Source organism: Zonotrichia albicollis, chromosome 25 (genome assembly GCF_047830755.1).
Source record: "Zonotrichia albicollis isolate bZonAlb1 chromosome 25, bZonAlb1.hap1, whole genome shotgun sequence".
Taxonomy (NCBI): Eukaryota; Metazoa; Chordata; class Aves; order Passeriformes; family Passerellidae; genus Zonotrichia; species Zonotrichia albicollis.
This window is the reverse complement of record NC_133843.1, coordinates 4,221,876-4,242,257: the sequence shown is the minus strand read 5'-3', so window position 1 is coordinate 4,242,257 and position 20,382 is coordinate 4,221,876. Positions and strand designations below refer to the sequence as shown.

General features: G+C 46.5%; 1 protein-coding gene across 2 annotated transcripts in view; it reads left to right on the top strand.

Annotated features, from left to right (window-relative positions):
- Positions 1-20,382, top strand: part of KAZN (kazrin, periplakin interacting protein) — a 217,968-nt gene that overhangs the window by 124,736 nt on the left and 72,850 nt on the right. The window lies entirely within an intron of this gene.

The window sequence follows — 20,382 nt, the reverse complement described above, 5'->3', positions numbered from 1 at the left end:
AGGGTGGTTCGGCGCTATTTTAAATAACAGTTGCGTTTTGGTGAAGCTCTTTAAGGCTAGCATAGCGTTTGGCGGGGCATAGCTGCTGCCGGCAGGATGTAATCATGGAATTACAGAATCATAGAACACTTTGGGTTGTAAAGGATCATAAAGATCATCTTGTTTCAACCCCCCCTGCCATGGCTGGAACTGATTGGATTGCGTTGCCGGTGTGTTGTCGTTCGTGGCAAACTGATTTAGAGGGATTAATTAGTGGTTTTATTCCATCCAGCTTGTGTTTCACTGTTTTGGTAGTGGGGGTGTGGGGTGTGAATTCCACTCACCCAGCTGAGATTCCCGGTGGCTGCGGGGATGTAGGAAGTGAAGTTACCTGTGTGGCCAGGGATTTTCTGAAATGCTGTGCAGAGATTGGGATAATCTCAGCCACCCTCTGCCATACACCACAGCCAGGCTACTGAGGCTCTTTTGCTTTTATGAAAATCTGCTGAAAGGGCAGAAGGAGATGCCAGCCTCCATCCTCCCCTGCGGAGCAGGGGCATCAGGAATGCAGATGGTGACACGATGTACAGGGCATGCATGTGGAAATGCAGGCTTGCAGCCAGGGGAGCAGGTAAAGCCCTTCAGCTGCTCGTGCTCACAGATTTCTGTGTGTGTGTTCAGTGTTTGCTTTCGTTTCCTCCCCAGGACACTTCTGGGGGGATGCACGTTTCTGCAGCGAGTCCTGGCAGGGGACAGGGGGGTGTGTTCTCTGAGGTTAGGGCTCTTTTTGTTTTCCTCAGAGGTTTTCTAATCTGTTGAGTGATGAAAAAACCTCCTCTTTGTGTTCCTTTACTATCAGCATGCTGGAAAACAGTTGGTGCCCTGTAAAGGTGCCAAAGAAATGTGCTCAGTTCCCCAAAGCCTGCGTGTTTCTGCTTATAACTCTGATTACACCTGCTTTGGAGCTGTGGGGTCCCTGTGACAGGGAGAGGGGGAAGAGTGGCCCTGGAGGAGCTGGGTGGGAGAGTGGTACCTGCAGCTGGAGCTGCTGGAGGGTTTGCTCCATCTTCCCCCTCTCTAAGCTGAGAAATTTGGCTCGGCACGCTGATGACTCGGAGTGAGGAGAAAGGACGCTGCCACAGCAAGGTGTGACTCCGTGGCCTCGTGGCTGTGAATGAGTCTTTGTCTTTCCCCATGAATTTAATAAGCTGTTATTAACACTGTGATGTATCCAGCCCTGTGCCACTGGTGTTGTAACAGAAGTCAATCAGTTCAGTGTAAAATCGCATCTAAAGAGTGTTTTGTCTGTCATGCTTAGGGAGGAAAAGGGGGAGAGTACTTGATCTCTGCAAAACCCACCGAGGAGATTCACTCTGCTTTGTGTTTCCTCCCTAAGTTTGGTACTATTGTTTATATGCTGCCATAAATGCTCTCCTACATCACTCTGTGTTTGTGTAGACAGGCCCAAGATATCTATAGTGAGCCATATGCTTTTCCTCAAGGATTTTGAGACGATGTTCAGAAGGATGGGGTGAAAACAAGAATCTCTGAATAGCTCTGCTGTTGTGTGTCTCCTAAGTAGGAGGGCTGCCAAGCTGTTTGATTTATGCAAATGCATTAAAGGCAGGCAGGAGGATGGGGAATAGGGTGGCAGCCTGCAAGTGCAGATTTGGGGTGTGCTGGTGGGTGAGTGCTGGGATCTGCTTTGGTCCAGGAGGAAAAAGTCTGGGTTGGAATCATCAGGTCCCTTTGCTTATAGAGTCCCAGAATGGTTTGGCTTGGAAGAGACTTGGAAGATCATCCAGTCCCAACCCCCTGCCACTTGCAGGGGCATCTTCCACCATCCCAGGGTGCTCCAGTCCCCATCCAACCTGGCTGTGGACATTTCCTGGGGTCATGGGGCAGCCACAGCCTCTCTGGGCACCCTGACAGGGGAGAATTCCTTCTGTGTGGTGGGCAGGAGCTCACGATCTCAGTGCTGCAGGCAGCTGCTCCAGGTCAGTCCCAAGCTGTATGGAAGGAGGTGAATGTGTGTCTCTGTGCCATGCTCAGTCAGTAATTAATACTGAGGATGTCAGATGTGTTATTTGTGTAATTATGGTGCAGCTTGAGACAGCTGGAGGTAATAACTCTGCCCCTTTTGTGCACTCTGAGACTTTTTTTCTGCTACAATGTGCTGTTTTTGCCATGGCAAGGTATGTTTTGAGGGCCTCTTTTCCGTAATTTTAATCAAAACTGAAAGAATTCCGCGAAGAGGGGGAGCAGGATGGTGGGTGTGCGTGGGTAGGCAAGAATGGAACTTGTCCATTGTTACAGTCCTTAGCCTGAGTGTTAATCATTCAAACCTCTCAGCCCTGACAATCTCCTTTAACCAGTGAGTTAGCTGGGAGAAGTATTTTGGCTGCAGCCTCTGTCTAAACTTGGATGCAGATCAGGGTGGAAATCAATACTTCATGTCCCCAGCTTTTAGCACAGCAATTACAGGCAGCACTGGTAACATCTCTGCAGCTGTGTGTCAGCACCTCGTGTTGGAATCCCTGCTTGCATTTGTACTGCTTGAATTGATTGTGAGCAGAAATGTGCCCAGTGCTCTGGGTGGGATGCTGGTAATGAGAGAGGGGATGCAGCAGAGCATTGTGGAGGGTCCATGCTGAGCTGGGACCCTGTCCATGCTGGCAGCACCTCTGGGCTTTTGGCTTCAGAACCTACAGAATCACCAGGTTGGAAGAGATCTTCAAGATTCCAACCCAGCCCAAACATCTCAACTAAACCCTGGCACCCAGTGCCACATCCAGGGATGGTGCCTCCACCACCTCCCTGGTTCCTGGAAATTCCCCAAATTCACAGAATTCCCCCACATTCTCAGAATCACCAGCTTGGAAGAGACCTTCAAGACCACTGAGTCCAACCCAGCCCCAACACCTCGACTCAACCCTGGCACCCAGTGCCACATCCAGGCTTTGTTTTGATGGTGACTCCACCACCTCCCTGGGCAGCCATTCCAGAACTTTCTCACCTTTCTGTAAAAAACTTTTTCCTGATATCCAACCTATAAATTCACCTGTATTTTCAGCAGTTTGGTTTAGAGCAATATCTGTGTGGAAAAGTGAAGTCTGGGGATGCCTTGCCATGCTGCATCAGGTGTTTGGTCCGTTCAGCTTCGTGTTTTTGCTTTAGTCTCCTTCCCACATTAAATGGAAAACACCTTAATTAATTAATGTTGGTAAAGTGCTTGAAGATGTAACACGCAATCAATGGCTGAGTGTTGTTAATAACACCTCACTCAGCGTTTGGTTTATCTCATTCCTGATTTCAGAGCAGTGCTGGCACACTGATCTCTGTCTCCTGGCCTGTGGTGCTGAGGATTGGTGGTGTTTGCCATGGATGCTGCCAAAATCCAGCTGGGGCTGGGGCAGGAGCTGCACCCTGCTCCTGCAATAAACAGAGTTGCTCCTTGCTGTGCTGCTATCTCAGCACGTGCAGCATAAGAAAGATTCCAGTTGTATCTTGGGATGTGGAGATGCCAAGGGGCTAGGAGGACCTTTCTGCTCATGACAGCCTAAAATAGTTTTTTCTTTTTCTCCTTGATCTCAGTATCCTTTCATAGCTACAATACAAGGACTTTGACTTTTGCCCGGGAGGCAATCAGTTACCTCTGTGCTGTTGCTATTTTGTGAGTAATCATCTCTGGCTGTTGAAAATGTACCATTTTCATCTCTTCAGAAATCTTCCCTGCTATTTGTTCTTCCAGAGCTGGAGAGCTGATACTGTAAAGAAGCCTGAGGAATTTGGATGCTGCTGCCCAGTTGGGCATTGGGAGCATTTTTGTACCATGCTTATCAGCAGATCAAGGTCTTGCTGTACTATTACTCTTTCTAATAATTTCCTACTTTGTTTCCCTTTGTCCTGCGTAGTTCAGGGAGCAACTTGTTTCATGCTCTAAAACAATTGCTTGTTCTGGGAAATAAATCTGTGCTTAGCAATGTTCCCATGGCTGCTTTGGACACAGGGAACTGCCTGCTGATAACACACCAGGTCCTTGCTGTATCTTAGGCTTTGAAGATGTTCATTTAAGTATCTTTTTTGCAGCTTTCCTATTCAAAAGCCTCATCTGGCATGGTTAACATAATATTTAGATTCTCATTGCTTTAGGCTTTGTCCAGGAGAGTTAAAATGAAGCTTCTAAGGATGAGTAAGCTCAAATAAACTGAAGTTGAAGGAGGACTTAATCCAGGGCTTTTGACTCACCAGTTTGAAATATAACCATGAAAATGGTGTTAGATTTGCAGGTGGGCAGAGGGACATAGAAATAAGTCTCAGTCTTAAGTTGGGGAGGATTAGATATGATTCTGTGGGTTGTGTTCAGGCACTCTCAGATATTCACTGGTGGGGCTGGGTGTCATCCAAGAGGACAGTCTGTCCTCTCATTACTTATTCTTTTTCCTCCAGATAAATCAGTGGACTTGGTGTTCTCTGTCCCTGGGGCTGAACATGGAATTCTCTGAGATGCCAAAAGAGGCTTTACAGCCTTGAGCAGGAGCTCCTGGCCCAGCCTTGGGCTGCAAACACCTTTCCTTGGGTGGGGCCTTCTCCTCTCTGTGCTTCAGGTACCTCACTGTACACCAGGCAGTGAGTACTAGCACGATGCAGAGCAAAACTTTGGCCTCCAGCTTGTTAAAATTCAATCCTGAGGATTTCTCATGCCAGCAAAGCGTGAGATCAGTGCTCTGCTCCTGACACAGCATCTGCAGAACCCTGTGCTCATAACACAGGGCAGCAGCTACACAGAAAACCCCAGGGAATCAGTCACATTTTTCAGTCTGCATCCTCACCCTGGGGATGCTGAAGGCTCAGGGGGTTGCTTCTTGTTGCTTTGCAATCTATTCCTGTTTTTCATTTCTCTGTTGTTTTACTTGAGCCTTTATGGGGGATGTTTTTGGGTATTGAGATGGATTTTGTGGCACCTCCAGCTTGATTATTTTGGTGTTTGGAAATGTGTCCTGTGGTAGCAGGAGGTGGGATGGGTTTAGCTTTTTTTAAAGGAAAAAGAAGCAGTCCCACCAGAATATGGAAATGGAATAAATGCTTTTGAAAGCTTTGAAGCCTTTTGTGTAGTCAGTTTGTCTGCAGGATGGGTTTAGCTTTTTTTAAGGAAAAAGAAGCAATCCCACAGAATATGGAAATGGAATAAATGCCTTTGAAAGCTTTGAAGCATTTTCTGTAGCCAGTTTGCAGGAGTTGCAAAGGTGAAGAAAATCTCTTCCTGAGGTTTTCCTTCTACACCCAATGGTAATTGGAGGCTTGGGGATGTGATGGTGAGGGTCTCCAGAGCAGGAGGCTGAGGTTGAATGTTGGGAATGGGTTGAGATGTGAGGGGAGCTGAGGCAGCAGAGGCTCTCCAGGAGGAAAATCCATCCCTGCAGAGCAGCTTTGCAGTGCTATTGGCCATGATTGAGCGTGACACTGGCCCCCAGGGGTATCCTATCCCCCTCAGCCCAGCTCTAGCTTCCATAATCTGATAAATTACTGACTCCCTAATCTTGTTAGTGCTCTCCTTGCTCAGATCCCTGCAAGGAGCTCTGGGATGGGGACAGAGCTGGCCACAGGTGATTCTGGCTGCTGTTTCCCACCCAGACTCAGTGTGGGTGGCTTTTGGGGTCAGGTTTCTGGTTTTCAGCTGGGCTTGATAAAGTGATGTGTCTGTGTCTGAAAATTGCTGAACTGCAAAGCCCTCTCTGCCTTGGAGTGCAGGAGAGGAGCTGCAGCAGAGAAATGTTTTTGCACAGAGCAATTAGTGAGAAATGGGCTTTTGTCAGGAGGATTTCTGACACTTGCTTGGTGGGAGAGCTGCAGTGGGCAGGGCTGGGTTTGCACAGAGAAATGGGGAAAGCTCTTTTGCTGTTGATTCTCAGATATGTGGTCAGGCACAGATTTTAAGTATATGAGGCTGGAATTTGCTTTCAGATCACTTGGACAGTGGGAAAGGAGCAGAAGTGCCTACAGAAAGGTGAAGGGGAGTGTGGTGGGATCCTGGATCTTCTGTGGGCTGAAACTCAGGAGTTTTGGGGAGGATCAGCCTTATCATTGAAGAAGGAAGAGGGACTGAGTGATGCTCTGCTATCATGTGGTCCAGCTCTGAGCTTATCTTGTCTTGGAGAATCATCCTCATCCCTTGCTGCCTCTGCAAATGTTTTTTTTTGGAAGGAGCATGTCTTCTGAGGGCATCCATAAATCCATTTCTCATCATTTTTGGTCCTTACAGAGTCATTCTGGCTCATGTCTTTTCATGCTGCTTCTTCCTCTAAATTAAGATTTCACAGATTTTACAGGCTGTATTGGGAACTGAGCCTTTGGGTTTATCTGACAGGGAGCTGATGTGTCACAGCCTTTCCTGCTGCTGTCCTGTGCCATCTCCTCTTTGTTGTCTCACTTTGCTGGGTGGCACCTGGGGGAGAATCCCAAACGTTTCCATCACCACCTTTCTCATAGAAAGTGTGTTCTCCCTCAGTAGGGAGTTAAATTAGAAAGCAGCATCTATTGGAGGTGGGGGAAGTTGTTGTTTGGTGTGAATTTGTGGGATGTAAAGAGAATAAGGGAGTACAATGATGTCCTGATGCCTATCTGCAGGTTTTGCTCTGACTCCTTTCTGCAGCAGCAATGAAACCATGAGAGCTGACGTGGCTGGGAAATGGTTTTTTGCAGGAAAGGCGAAACAGAGCTTGTTCCTCTGCTCCAGATTGTGTTTGAAACTGAGAACTTGAAACTTGAACCTTCTGAGTTTCCTTTGCCTTTTAATTCTTATCAAATCATGCTGTTTGCAGAAGTGGACTCTCATTGCTGTTTAATTTCAGCCAGAACATGAACTTGCTGACTGCTCCCTCAGTCCCTGGACAGCTGGGGAGTTTTCCAGTGGGGAGGGAGAGAGCACATGATGGAGATGATGGAGGATGAAGGCTGGCAGAGCACCCACACTGCTCCAACCTGTTGCTTTTAACTAAAGTGTGCACATCCTCCTTGGAAATCCACTGGGAAAAGCAGCACAGGATCACTGCTGGTCATCATGAGATGAGTGGGGACCCAGAGCTGGGACTGGGCAGCAGCCATGCCATGGCCAGTCCCCCAAAATCAGCTTCCTTGCTTTCTTTTGGCAGCAGAATACCCCAAATTGCTTAGCTTTGGCCTCGTCTGCTTTTTCAGGTGTGCACAGGAGTATCTCATAAACTTAAGGGCTGAATTGAAAGGTATTTGTAAGATTCTGCTTTTGGTCCTTGACTGGTTTGAGTGGTCTCTGCCCACTTAAAATGGTATTTTTTTTCCCATCATAAAATGTTTTTTTTTCAGGGTATTTCCAAGTGTTGTAAGATACAGTTGTGGGTCGAAATTTGCTGCAGGCACACAAGCACAGGAAGTGTTTGCCTGTTTTCCAGGGAGATTTGCTCTATTAGGGGTGGAAAGCAAAGCAAATTGATTTGAGGAATAGATTTGAGGAACTTACTTTTGATGCTGGAGATTTAGATGGTCTAGACTCCCTTAATCTGCAGAAGGGGAACAATACCATGTTACAAGAAAGCTGGAGGAGTGCTGTAAAGGTTTTAGTGGAGCGTACTGAGATTTTTCAGTAGGAAAATCTCCAAATGCAGCTGCCCTGTGATGTGGGAGGCAGGAGGGCACAGCAGTGATGCTGGAGGAGACCCTGGGGATCTGTTCCCATCCTGTCCTTCTCCTCAGCAAGGGTGTGGGGATGAGCAGAGCCCAGCTCAGAGTTGCTTGCTGGGCTCCCCTGGAGCTGAACAAGGTCTTTGTGTGATTTGGTATAACAGCAGCACATTGAGAAAACAGATTCTGGATGGTAAAATATTCTCTCTCTCTGTGTTCATCATTGTTTGTTCTAGCCTTAAATGCACCCAATTATTTGCTTTTATGTTCATCAATTATTGCATTATCTGCTCCAGCAGAACCTGTTGTTTTATCCACTGCAGATTCTTAACATTAATTCCTTGACCTTTTATATCCCCTCTAGTATATCCAGAGCTGCTAAATGGCTTTGCCCAAATCTGTTTTTTTTTCCCTGCTGAAGTGATGGCTCAGGCAGGAGCAGAGGAACCATTTCAGGTGTGCTCCCCACCACATTTGCATTGTGTAATTGAATCTGCAAAGATCCTTTTTGTCATCCTTGGGAAGGGAGCTTGTTTTAAAGCCACACAGGGTTTGCTCAAATGAGCTTCAGTTTCCTGCATGATCTCGTTTCGTGGTCAAGAGAGGTCCAGAACTGACAGCTCAGGGTGAAAGGGCTGATTAATGGGGTTCTTAAATTTCCATGAAAAGCAGAGGGAGGTGGTGAGGCCAAAGCTGTGCAGCTCCTGTGAGGGGAGCTTTGAAAAAACCTCATAGTGAAACCACAGAAAGGCCACATATTTAGTGAAAAAGCTGTATTTAATATCAAAAACTCCTGGTTTGGGGTAGCTCATTGCAATATAAGCAGAAACTTTGCAAGGTTTATTAACTAGAAAGTGCCCAGGCAGTTGTGTTGGCTTGAGGATGGATTCCTGCAGTGCTGCTGTGCGTGGATCTTTGGGTGGGTGAGGCAGAGCTGGGAGCAGAGGAGCTGGGTGGATTGTCACCACAGGGTGCCCTTGTGGGATGTCCCCAGCTCTGTCTGCCCCAGTTCAGGAGCTGCTGAGAGCATCAAAGGGAGGCACCAGGGTGAGCAGGGCGTGCTGGAACAGGGCTGAGGAGCTGCCACCCTGCCCTGCTCGCCCATGTTCTCATGCCCTTGTCATTGCCTGGCTTGGCTCCAGCGCTGGGGCTCACTCACACTCCCAGAAGTGCTCACGAGTTGTTTGAGCCCTGCTGGAGCTGTGGAAGGTCTGCAGAGCCCCCAGGCAGCTGCCTCAGGTGCTCCAAGGGTGGCCCTGACAACAATCTGCTGTTCCTTTCCAAAGGAAGCCCTTTGCATTTTGCCACCTTTGCAGAGGTCCTTTTTATGTGCCTCTCCTCCTTGGACATGCATCATTTCCAGGGGATTTGGGTAAATGATGTAATTTAACACATCTCCTGTGCCCTGCTTATCGCTGTCATTCCTGAGTGCACTCATTAGGGAGCAGTTTGATTTTGGGTGTAATTCCTCTGACAGGCACATTTACTGAACATCTTTGATTCAGCATTTCATGTGTGGCAGGATTAATGGAAAGCACTTTACTAAAAAGGTTTGAATACCTTGTAGGTTCCTTGAAGATTTTTTTTTTCCCATTTAAATGGAGCTGAATTATCTTGGGCTGGGCTTTTTTATGCTGTTGTGGTTTGTGGACTGAAGTGTTTCCTCTGCTGGGGTGACTGTAGGTCCTGGAAAGAGGATGCAAAATCTGGATGTATGATTACAATTATATTTGTTTTATTTTGGTTGGGGCAACATGAATAAAAAAACCTTGAGAGCTCTACCTGTTAATTAGCATGACAATGCCGTGGTAAGGACCACTTTGAAGGATTAAAACCCCATATTCAGATAAGCATTAACTGTGCTTGCTGGCAGATGAACAATGCAGATAATGGCCGGGAGCAGAGCTGGCTGGGCTGTCAGTGACAGCCTGTCCATGCTGAGATGGCAGCACAGGTCCCTTTGACCTCATCACCGTGTTCAGTCAAACCTGGCTCTGCACAGACACATCTCCCAGTGGATTGGAATATTGTGCAGGGAGAAATCAAGTCAATCCTTCATGGTGAGACCCTTTAAGGGTAGCCTTGGGAGCAGTAAAAGCAGCATTTACACCCTTGAGATGTAAATTTGCAGGGCTGTGCCTATTTTAGAGCCCTTATCAACTTCCTGATACACCTTGTTCTTAGACATGTGGGATTTGGTGCTGCTGCCAAGGTTTCTATAATTCTGAAGGGTTGTTTCCACCCTTTGTTAACCACCTTTACAGCAGGAGATGGCTCAGGGTTAGGGTGAAGATAATTTGATGTGAGGAACCAGAGTTTTGCTGTAGTGGGTCCATCCTGTGAGGCTGGAGATGCCCCTGTGTGCCTGCAGGGACCTGTCCCATGTCAAGACACAAATTTGGCTTTGGGTTTCGGATTGGGGTTCCAGCTGCAAGAACCTGCCCAGAGTCACCTCAGCTGGGCTCTGGAAGTCACCCAGATACTCTCAGAGCTGCTGGTGTTGGATCCTCCAGTGTGCTCCAAGCTGGGAGCAGCTGAACTTCTGGATTCTCTCAAAGGAAGAAAATTATCCAGGCCTTGAAGACTTGCTGTGATTTATTCCGGTCCCTTTTAGCTGCAGCTGTGCATAAGGACTCCAAATTGAGGGATATTTTGCTGAACTGCAGTTTTTTGTGAGGTAGCTCTCATTTGCTAATTCTTTTTTGGTTGTTTCTGCCGATGTAAGTACAAGCTTATTCTGCAGAGATGTTTTTCATCTTTCCTGGACTTGAATCAGCAAATGAGTGTTGATATCCTTGTGGCAATCTGGTGAGGAGAGGGGAAGCAGAAAAATGAAGTGATTGATGCTCTGAAGATCATTTTGCTTTTTTATATCAATGGCCAAAGCCAGTTTCCAAACCAAGTATCTTGAGTAAGAGGAGGGATGGATATTGTTGGCTTCAAGTAGATGGATGTTACTGGTAGGAAGTTATTAAATATACCCTGGTTGCTTTGCAGCATTTTTTCAGCTTATCTTAACTTTCTTTAAGTGTGTGTGCACAATTTAGAGGGTAATACCATTAATTAGAACAACAGGAAAGACTAATGTAAGAGTATAACCCTCTTTAGTACGCTGGGTTTATCCCTGATTAGCAGAGCTGCTCTGATCTTATGGAAATCTGTGTACATGTCATTAGGAAAGTAGGATTAAGTGGGTAATTAATAACACCCAAAAGTTTTCATCGTTGAAAATGACTAAAAAATTGTAAGGAAAATAAACTTTGATTATAGATAAAAACATGAAGTTATTTCTTTATTCCAGTCTGCCAGTGAACAAGGGTGGGAAGAAGAGGCATAAGTTACCACATGTGAAAAACACCAATGACTTGTTTTAAAATTTTAAATGTTTAATAGTATAAAAATAGTAATATAATTAGAGTAAAAATAATTTTGGACAATTTGGATTAGAACAATATGAGACTATAAAAACAAAGAGTTAGAGACAGTCCAGGTACCTCTTTCTGGGCAGCATAAACCCAAAAAATTACCCCATGTTAATAAAGGATTAACCCTTAAAAGCAACAGCCTGTTGCATATTCATACACCTCATCCATGATGCATAAATTCCATTCAAACACAGGATTCTGTCTGGGCAGTGTCAGCTTCTTCCTCTGAATCCTGGCAGCATCTTCATGGCTGAGCAAGGCAGGAAGAAGTTCATTTCTTCTGATAACGGGAGCAATAAATTCTCTTTCTCTGAAAGATTCAGGTGTCCTGTGGCTGCTATCTCACTGCAAGTCCTCTCTTAAATAAAAAAGTATCTTACACAGCATAGTTTCTATTTTAACCTTATGTTATAACCTAAAACTATATTTAACACAGTACTTAAGAAAATTAACACAGCATAACTTTCTAACACAACACATATAATATTAATTTTAAATATTTGCAAAAAGCCAATCATAAAATCCACATTTTTCACACACAGATGCTATGGCTGAGGCTCAAAGTACGCCAAGGAGGATGCCAAAGGATTGGTCTGACCAGTTACAGCCAATTCTTTCTGAATTTTGCCCAGAATTGTTCTGGGTAAATCCGTGTGTAAATCTGGGTTCCCAGGGAGAGGAGGGGTGTGCTGGAGATTGGTGTTACCACAGCAGAGCTGTGCTGGGTGTTATTGAAAGTATCCTCAGGATGAGGTGCTGGTCAGGCACTGAACTCTGCAGGCACGAGCGCGGTGTCTGTCTGTCTGTCTGTCTGTCTGTGTGTGTGACAAGCGCTGCTGCCAGCAGAGAATCCCGATGAGGATCCTGCTGGGCTGGGAGCTGCACACTGCAATTTCCTTCCTGCCTGTTTATTCAGGCAAGCCCGGGCTTGTTTTGGGACTTATTTCACCTCTTGTTAACTGATGGCTGGCAGGGAGGATCTTGTGATGAAATCTTGAATGTACACATGTATTTTATAGGTTTTGGTTTTTTAAATTTATTTTTGATGATGGAGAACAGCATAACCAGGGCTTGTCTTGGTGGTTATTTCACCTCTTGTAGCTGATGGCTGGCAGGATCAGCTACTTTGTGATGAAATCTTGAATGTACATGTGTTTTATAGGTTTTGTTTTTTTAAATTTATTTTTTATGATGGAGAACAGCACTACCAGGTTTCTTCAGAGGGTGGTACCTGTTCAGGAATTTTAATCTTTGCTCTTCAGCATTTCTTTGAAGCTTATTTGCACAAAGGTGGCACTTTTAACCTGTTGCACAGCTACCCTGTGCCTTTCCCAGCTCTCCTGCTGTGGAAATGAAGGTGGATAACTGGGAGCGCCTGTGGAAATGAAGGCGTGTGAAAAATGCCAGTCACTTGTTTTTAAAATTTTTAAAGTTTAATAGTAATAAAATGGTTATAAAAATAGTAATATAATTAGAGTAAAAAAAATTTGAGCAATTTGGATTAGGACAAAATGAGATAGCAAAAACAAAGAGTTATGGACAGTCCAGGTATCTATTTCTGGGCAAAATAAGCCCGAAAAAGGACCCACGTTAACAGAGATTTAACCCTTAAAAGCAAAAGCCTGTTGCACATTCATGCACCTCATCTATGATGCATAAATTCCATTCAAACACAGGATTCTGGCTGGTCAGTGTCAACTTTTTCTTCTGAATCTTAATGGTGTCTTCAGGGCTGAGAGATAATCATAAATAAATAGCAATCGATTGCTATAGATTGAATAGAGAGCAATAAATTCTAAATCTTTCAGAGAAAAAGGTGTCCTGTCCTGCTATCTTAGCGTGAGTCCTCTCTTAAAAAAAAGTATTTTACATAGCATAGTTTCTATATTAACATTGTTATAATCTAAAACTGTATTTAACACACTACTTAAGAAAATTAATATAGCATAACTTCCTAACATAACACACATAACATTCAATTTAATATTTGTGAAAAGCCAATATAAAATACACATTTTTCACAGACACAAAGCAGCAAGGTCCTTATCAGCGCCTCGCCGATAAACCTGGGCACAAAAGCCTTGGCGGGCACCCACATCTCCTACTTATTTGGAGATTAAAAGCTCTTGAGGCTTTTGGTTTGTTGTGAAAGTTAATTGCCAAGCCCTCGAAGCTTGGCAGGGCTCCCACGGGAGGCGAGACTCGTCACGCCGGAGCCCCGGGCAGGTGCGGGGCGGGCCCGGGCGGGACGGGCTGGGCTGGGCAGGGACCGGGGCTGGGACCGGCTCCTCCCCAGGGCTTTGCCCCGGACCAGGCAGCAGGAAATGAACGGGACTGAGGGGTGCTGGAATCTACTGCCAGTGAGGAGATGCTCAGTGCTGGGGTGCTGGAATCTCCCCACGAGCAGCAGGAGATGAACGGGACTGAGGGGTGCTGGAATCTGCTAGCAGTGGGGAGATGCACGGTACTGGAGGTGCTGGAATCTCCTCACGAGCAGCAGGAGATGAACAGGACTGGGGTGCTGGAATCTACTGCCAGTGAGGAACTGCTCAGTACTGGGGTGCTGGAATCTCCCCACGAGCAGCAGGAGATGCTCAGTACTGGGGTGCTGGAATCTCCTCACCAGCTGTAGGAGATGATCGGTACTGGGGTGCTGCCAGTATTGAGGTGCTGGAATCTCTCCAGGGGCAGCAGCAGATGGCACTCAGGGATGCTGCTCTCTCCCCACCAGCAGAAGATGTACGATACTCAGGGTGCTGGAATCTCCTCACTGGCAGCAGGAGGTGCTCAGATGTTCAGTACTCAGGGGTGCTGGAATCTCCCCAGCAGCTGTAGGAGATGCTCAGTACTCAGGGTGCTGCCGGTACTCAGGGGTGCTGCTCTCTCCCCTGTAGGAGATGCTTGGTACTGGAGGTGCTGGAATCTCCCCACTGGCTGTAGCGGGAGATGCACAGTACTCAGCGTGCCGGAATCTCCCCAGCAGTAGCAGCAGATGCTCAGTACTGGGGTGCTGGAATCTCCTCACCTGCAGCAGGAGGTGCACGGGACTAGAGATGCTGGAATCTCCCCACGGACAGCAGGAGATGTATGGTACTCAGATGTGCTGGAATCTGCTGTCAGTGGGGAGATGCTCAGTACAGGGGGTGCTGGAATCTCCCCACTGGCTGTAGGAGATGCTCGGTGCTGGAGGTGCTGGAATCTCCCCAGGGGCAGCAGGAGATGCTCAGTACTGGGGTGCTGTAATCTCCCCAGCAGCTATAGGTGATGCTCAGTACTTGCGTGCTGCTCTCTCCCCACTGGCTGTAGGAGATGCTCGGTACTAGAGGTGTTGGAATCTCCTCATGGGTAGAGAAGATGCTCAGTACTGAGGGTGCTGGAATCTCCCCACTGGCTGCAGTAGATGCTCGGGACTGGGGGTGTTAGAATCTGCTCCCAGTGGGGAGATGCTCAGTACTGGGGGTGCTGGAATCTCCCCAGCAGGAGCAGGAGATGCTCGGGACTGGGAGTGCTGGAATCTCTGCGTAGGCTGTAGGAGATACTTGGTTCTCAGGGGTGCTGGAATCTCCTCACCAGCAGCAGGAGATGCTCAGGACTGGGGGTGCTGGAATCTCTCCAGGAGCAACAGGAGATGCACGGTACTCAGCCCCTGCCCTATAACAGCATGAGGTCGGGAGGGAGGTGAGGGACACTCATTAAAGCTGTCCCTCAGTGCTTGTGGTGCCCAGCTCTCCATCCCATGGCCAGTGAGGCATTTCCCCATCCCAGGGCTACTCCAGCCAATGTTTTTGGTGAAACACACCCTGGGGTGCTGGAGTCTCCCCAGGGGCAGCAGGAGATGCTCAGTGTTTGGGAAAGGCTGCCCTGCTGTGCTGGCATCAAATCCCATCTGGAGGTGCCTGCATGGTTCCTCTGGGGTGTTCCCAGTGCCCCTCCCTGGCAGGCTCAGGGAGCCTCTGCTGCCAAGCCTTGGTGTCCCACTGCAACCTCCTTGGGGTTTTGGGGTTGTGACCTACACCCAGGGCTGATCTTTGAGGTCCTCCAGGTGAGGAGATGAGTGCTGGTTCTGAGCCCAGCCTGGCTCTGTTCATTAGCATTTCAATCAGCCCACCATGGGAACCTTCCACAGGGCTGCTGCTCCCAGAGCAGCACCTGCTCCTCAGCCAGAGCCTGCTCAGCACAACCCTGAGAGAAAGGCAGAAAGAAAAGTCAATCCACGTGATTGCAGGGGGACAAGGTTTGTCGTTTTTATTTTTTAATTAATCTTAAAGACCCTTTCTCATAGCTGCTACCTGTGCACAACCTTGTGCCAGGCAGCTGAGGGACCACAGATGGGTCTCAGGTCACAAATATCCCTGCTGGACATCTCTGGAGGACACCAAGGCTCACTGTTTGGGCAGGCTGGTCCAAACCCAAGGTTGCTTTGGGTTTTAGTTTTCATCACGACCCACAACAACATACTTTTCTTTTGTTGATGATTTTGTTAATGCCAGGGCTGTGTGTGCTGTGTATTGGGGAACCACATGGGGACCAGCTCAGCCATAGAATCAGAGATTGGTTGGGGTTTTTAGGGATCTTAAAAATCATCCTATTCCAATCCCCTGCTGTGGGCAGGGATACAGCTTCCACCAGACCAGGGTCTCCAAGCCCCATCCAGCCAATTCTCATAAGAGGGGCCAAAACATCCCAAACAGTCTCAAGGACAACAAACAGAGCATTCCCTATTTTAATCTCCGTTCTTCATTTAAAATCAATAACAATACTGCCCTGGTGGTATTTTTCTACACAAGCTCTGGTGAAACAAAAGTAAATATTACTGACCTGCACAAATGAAAGGAGAATGAGAAGCAATGTATGAAATGGTTGTCAGCCAGTTTTTGTTTTTCTGTATTGGTCTTTTATGTGGCATTTCTGTGGAAGAGGCCAGAGACAAAGTTCTCTTGCATAATGCTCACATCACTGAGTCTGATTGTATCCGACTGTCACAGATGAGGATGCTATATTTATGTCTCAGGGAATTTCATCCCTCAGTTTGTGTGTCCTCTGACCTCTGGGGAATATCACAAATCCACTGGTATGGAGCACAATGGCACATTTGATTTATCAACTCCAGTAATGATCTGGTTGAAGGGAGAAACAACACATTAATTAAATTCGCAACTGGTGATAAACGTGGTGTTGCAAACAACGAGCAGGAGAGTGATTTAGGGTAGAAAGGTAGGGAAGGGAGGGAAAACTGGGAAAAAATGCCACCATGCTTGTGGCAGCTGGCAAAAATGTGGAATATTGTATTTGTGGGGTGCTTCAATAAAGGAAGGAATGATGAATTTGATTCTGTTTTCAGAAAGTTAATTTCTTATTTATGATACTATATTATATTAAAGAATATTAAACTGTATTATACTAAAGAATACAGAGAGGATACTTACAGAAGGCTAAAAAGATAATAATGAAAACTTGTGACTTTTTCCAGAGCCCTGACACAGCTTGGTCATGATTGGCCAATGAGTGAAAATAATTCACATGAAACCAATGAAACCATCACCTGTTGGATAAACAATCTCCAAATACATTCTAAAGCAGCACAACACAGGAGAAGCAAATGAGATAATATTGTTTTCCTTTTTCTCTGAGGCTTCTCAGCTTCCCAGGAGAAAAAATCCTAGGCAAAGGGATTTTTCGGAGAATGTGAATGCCACAGCAAAAATGTGGAGATTGGGGATTTAGTGAGAAAATAATTCTTAGAATAAATGAGGGTGTTGGATTTCTGCATTCTCCACAGGTTGTTGCCAAATTCAGTGTTACTGTAGGTGTGCAGTGTGAAAGGGGCAGTGCTGGTTCAGGACAAATTAATAGCTGTAAAAAACCCCTAACCTACAGGTTGTCAGGCACTGAGTACTTTGGCACTGCTCTGTTGATGGTATTAACATAAATTCAAGCTGACCTAAGTGCACTGGGATAAAAACAAACATTTACCCTTACAAAATCCTCGGGCTGAATGTGAATTTCACCGTTGGCTTTGGGCTCTTTGGTGTTTTGCATTTCTTTTCTGTGGCTTTTAGTAATGAAAACAAACCTCTTGGCTTCACCTTGGCTTGGAGCTAACTTCTGCAGTCATTTTCTCTTTCCCATGCACTGACACACTCAGCGGTAGAGCTGCAAGGAGGCAAGAAGTTGTTCATTTTCAGCTTGGATGGAAAATACTTATTTTCTACTATAGTGCAAAATGCCTGAATTAAAGGCTGACTCATTTCTCTGGAAGGATCTACACATCCAAGCATTCCTACATGAGATTTTAAGTGCCCCACCAGTTCCAGAGCTGTCACATGCTCCAAATTAAATTAATGTATAGTGGGGTCTCAGCCCCTGCCCGTGCATCACCCCCTCCCCTCTGCTCTCTGGGTTTTATTCCTGACCTTCTGAATTGTCTCCAGCTGAAACTCTCCCTTCAAAGTGAGCTCAGATGAAAAATATTTTTGTGTGAAGTGTTAACACATTCTTTTGAGGGAAAACCTCCTTTGAGAGGTGGAGCAAGCTAGGACATTAAATAAAAAATGCTTTATTTTAATAAAGGTACCTTTTGATTATCTGAGGAGAAAAATACTGTGAACCCAGCTGTGAGTTACAGTGTATTGACCACTACAAGGGACAGTTTAACCAAAAACCTCTTTTTCTTACTTAACTTGGTGCAGGTTATTGGAGGGAGACATTTGGGGATGTTTTTACAAGGAATGGCATTAGTTATTGAGGGCTGAGCTAAATAAAATTAATTTTGAACAGGAAGTGAGTTACTCTGTCCTTGTCATAACCTCTGGTCCACATGAACAGCACTCAAGTTATTAAAAGGCTGTTTTAAACTGAAGAAGAATTTCATCATCTTTGGAGGATGTTATTTTAAAGATCAATGATCTTTATTCAGGTGCTATTATGCATCTCAAAGACATGTAGAGTTTGGGATTTCTTTTATTTATTTAAAAAATACTTTGCAATCAACAATTTAGGGTTCTTTTTTCTCTCTAAAGCTTTTTTGGTCTCTTTTTGCGCTGCATCTTTTCTCCTGTGCTATACCTTGGGGTACAATTAGGAGAGTGTTCTGCAGCTGAGTGGTGTCAGGACTGCAGCAAGCATTAAAGCCACAGAAAGGTAAATACTGCAGAGGATGGAACAGCAGTAGTCCTGGTGAAAAGAAGAAAGCCAGCAGCATTTTTGGGATTTATTCACCCCTTGGTGTTTGAGGACTGCAGAGGGAGGTTGAGGACTTGGAGAATTTTGCGGACCGTGGATATCTGCATGGACTTGGATGACGTGGAGAATCTTGCAGACTGTGGATATCTGTTGTAGAGCTTCTGCAGAGATCACAGAATCTCTGCAAAGATCACAGGATTCCAGAGTGGTTTGGGTTGGAAGGGACCTTAAAGCTCATCCCATTCCACCCCTGCCACAGCAGGGACAACTTCCACTAGTCCAGGTTATTCCAGCCTGGCCTTGGGCACTGCCAGGGATCCAGGGGCAGCCCCAGCTGCTCTGGGCACCTGTGCCAGGGCCTGCCCACCCTCCCAGCCAAGAATTCCTTCCCATACCCCATCTAACCCTGCTCTCTGTGAGGTTGGAGCCCAGGATCTGTGTGTGGTGTTGGTAATGATGGCAGGGTCAGTAAGCAAAGGGCTAAGCCTGATATCAGGGTGTGTTTTACCAAAATCCCAGGTTTGAGCAGCCCTGGGGTGGGGAAATGCCTCCTTGTCCATGGGATGGAGAGCTGGGCACCACAAGCACTGAGGGATGGCTTTAATGAGTGTCCCTCACCCCCATTCCCCACCTTGTGCTGTTTATAGGGCAGGGGCTGGGCCTGGGTAATGTGCAGCACCAACATCACCAAGGGGCCTGGTGATATTAAAGGAGAGCTGATAATGCTGCCTGTGCTGAGTGCTCAGGGGCATCCCTCGCTCCCCTGGCTGTTATCTGTGCAGCATCCCTGTCCCCCACCCCTCCTCCTCCTCTTCACAAAGCAATTACATGCACTGAGCTGGGCTCTCTCCCGGTAATGTCCAGGATGTGTCCTGGACAAAGCAACTCTCAGCAGCAAAATAATGTCTTAATATGAATTTCCAGCATTTTAAGGTGAATTGCATTCACTGGCTTGTGAAAGGCTTTTAAAGTTGCTGTTGTTTGATGAGCTGAAGGAGATCAGTCGCTATTTTGGAACATTGATTTATACGATTCACATCACACTTGTAGGGTTTTTTGTTTCCCAGCGTTTCTTGTTTTACTAATTGCAATTGTTTCACGTCCTCTAATCTATTATACTTTTTAATAAGGCATATAATTCATTATTTAGGTGCTAGTGTTCTGATAATTAGATGGGTTATTTTTGTCAGTGCTGATTAGTTGGTAAGTACAGATTAATATTTGAAGGCTTGATGTGGTCTCTTGCTATTTGAGTTTCAAAGAGGTGATGTGCCACTTGTTTCATGATATTCCCAACAACTTCATCCCTTCCAGCCTGAGGAGAGTGCTGACAAATTGTAAAGAGGCTTTGAAAGCCTTTGGATCTTGTTTCCCCTGTAAAACTCATATCAGAAAAATATGAGAGACACCCCAGAGAGTGTCAGCTGGGGGTGAGACACTGAAAGTGCAGCTCCCTGAGCAGGCAGCAGCCACTGGGGTCTGTGCCCTAAATGAATTTTGGGGTGCACAATATCCTGCACATTGCAGGGCAGGGAGCTGCCATTTGCTGGGTATGTCCTAGAAAAGCCTTGCCCCTGCACAAACAGAAAGCCTTGGCCTTTTTTTTCTCCTGGAGTTAATTGCAGAGTGGGACAATGTGGCCTTTGTGTGACTGTCCCTGCGCTGGGGACGGTTTCTCCTCTCCCCCACCCTTGCAGAGCTGGCAGTGGTTCCAGGCTCTCATACAGAGGCTGTTTGCAGGATTAAGGATTTTTTAGCTCATTTGCAGACTGGTTAGTGAAGGGCTGTGGTGGCTGGGGAGAGAGGGGGCACCTGCAGGCTGTGGGGAGCTGAGGGTGAAACTCCCCAATATTCCTGCAGACCAGACTGAGGGAAACATTGGATATGCTGCAGGGTAATTAAGTGTGTGTTCCTGGAGCTGTGGCCTCCTGCCTTGGCCAAAATAACATGAACCATGCTGCTGGAAGAGATGGTGTTGCTGGAGCTGGGTGGGGATGTCTGGGGAGTGAAACACCCCAATATTCCTGCAGAGCAGACTGAGGAAGGCACTGGGTGTGCTGCAGGGTAATTAAATGTGTGTTCCTGGAGCTGCTGCCTTCTGCCTTGGCCAAGATTACATGAACCATGCTGCTGGAAGAGA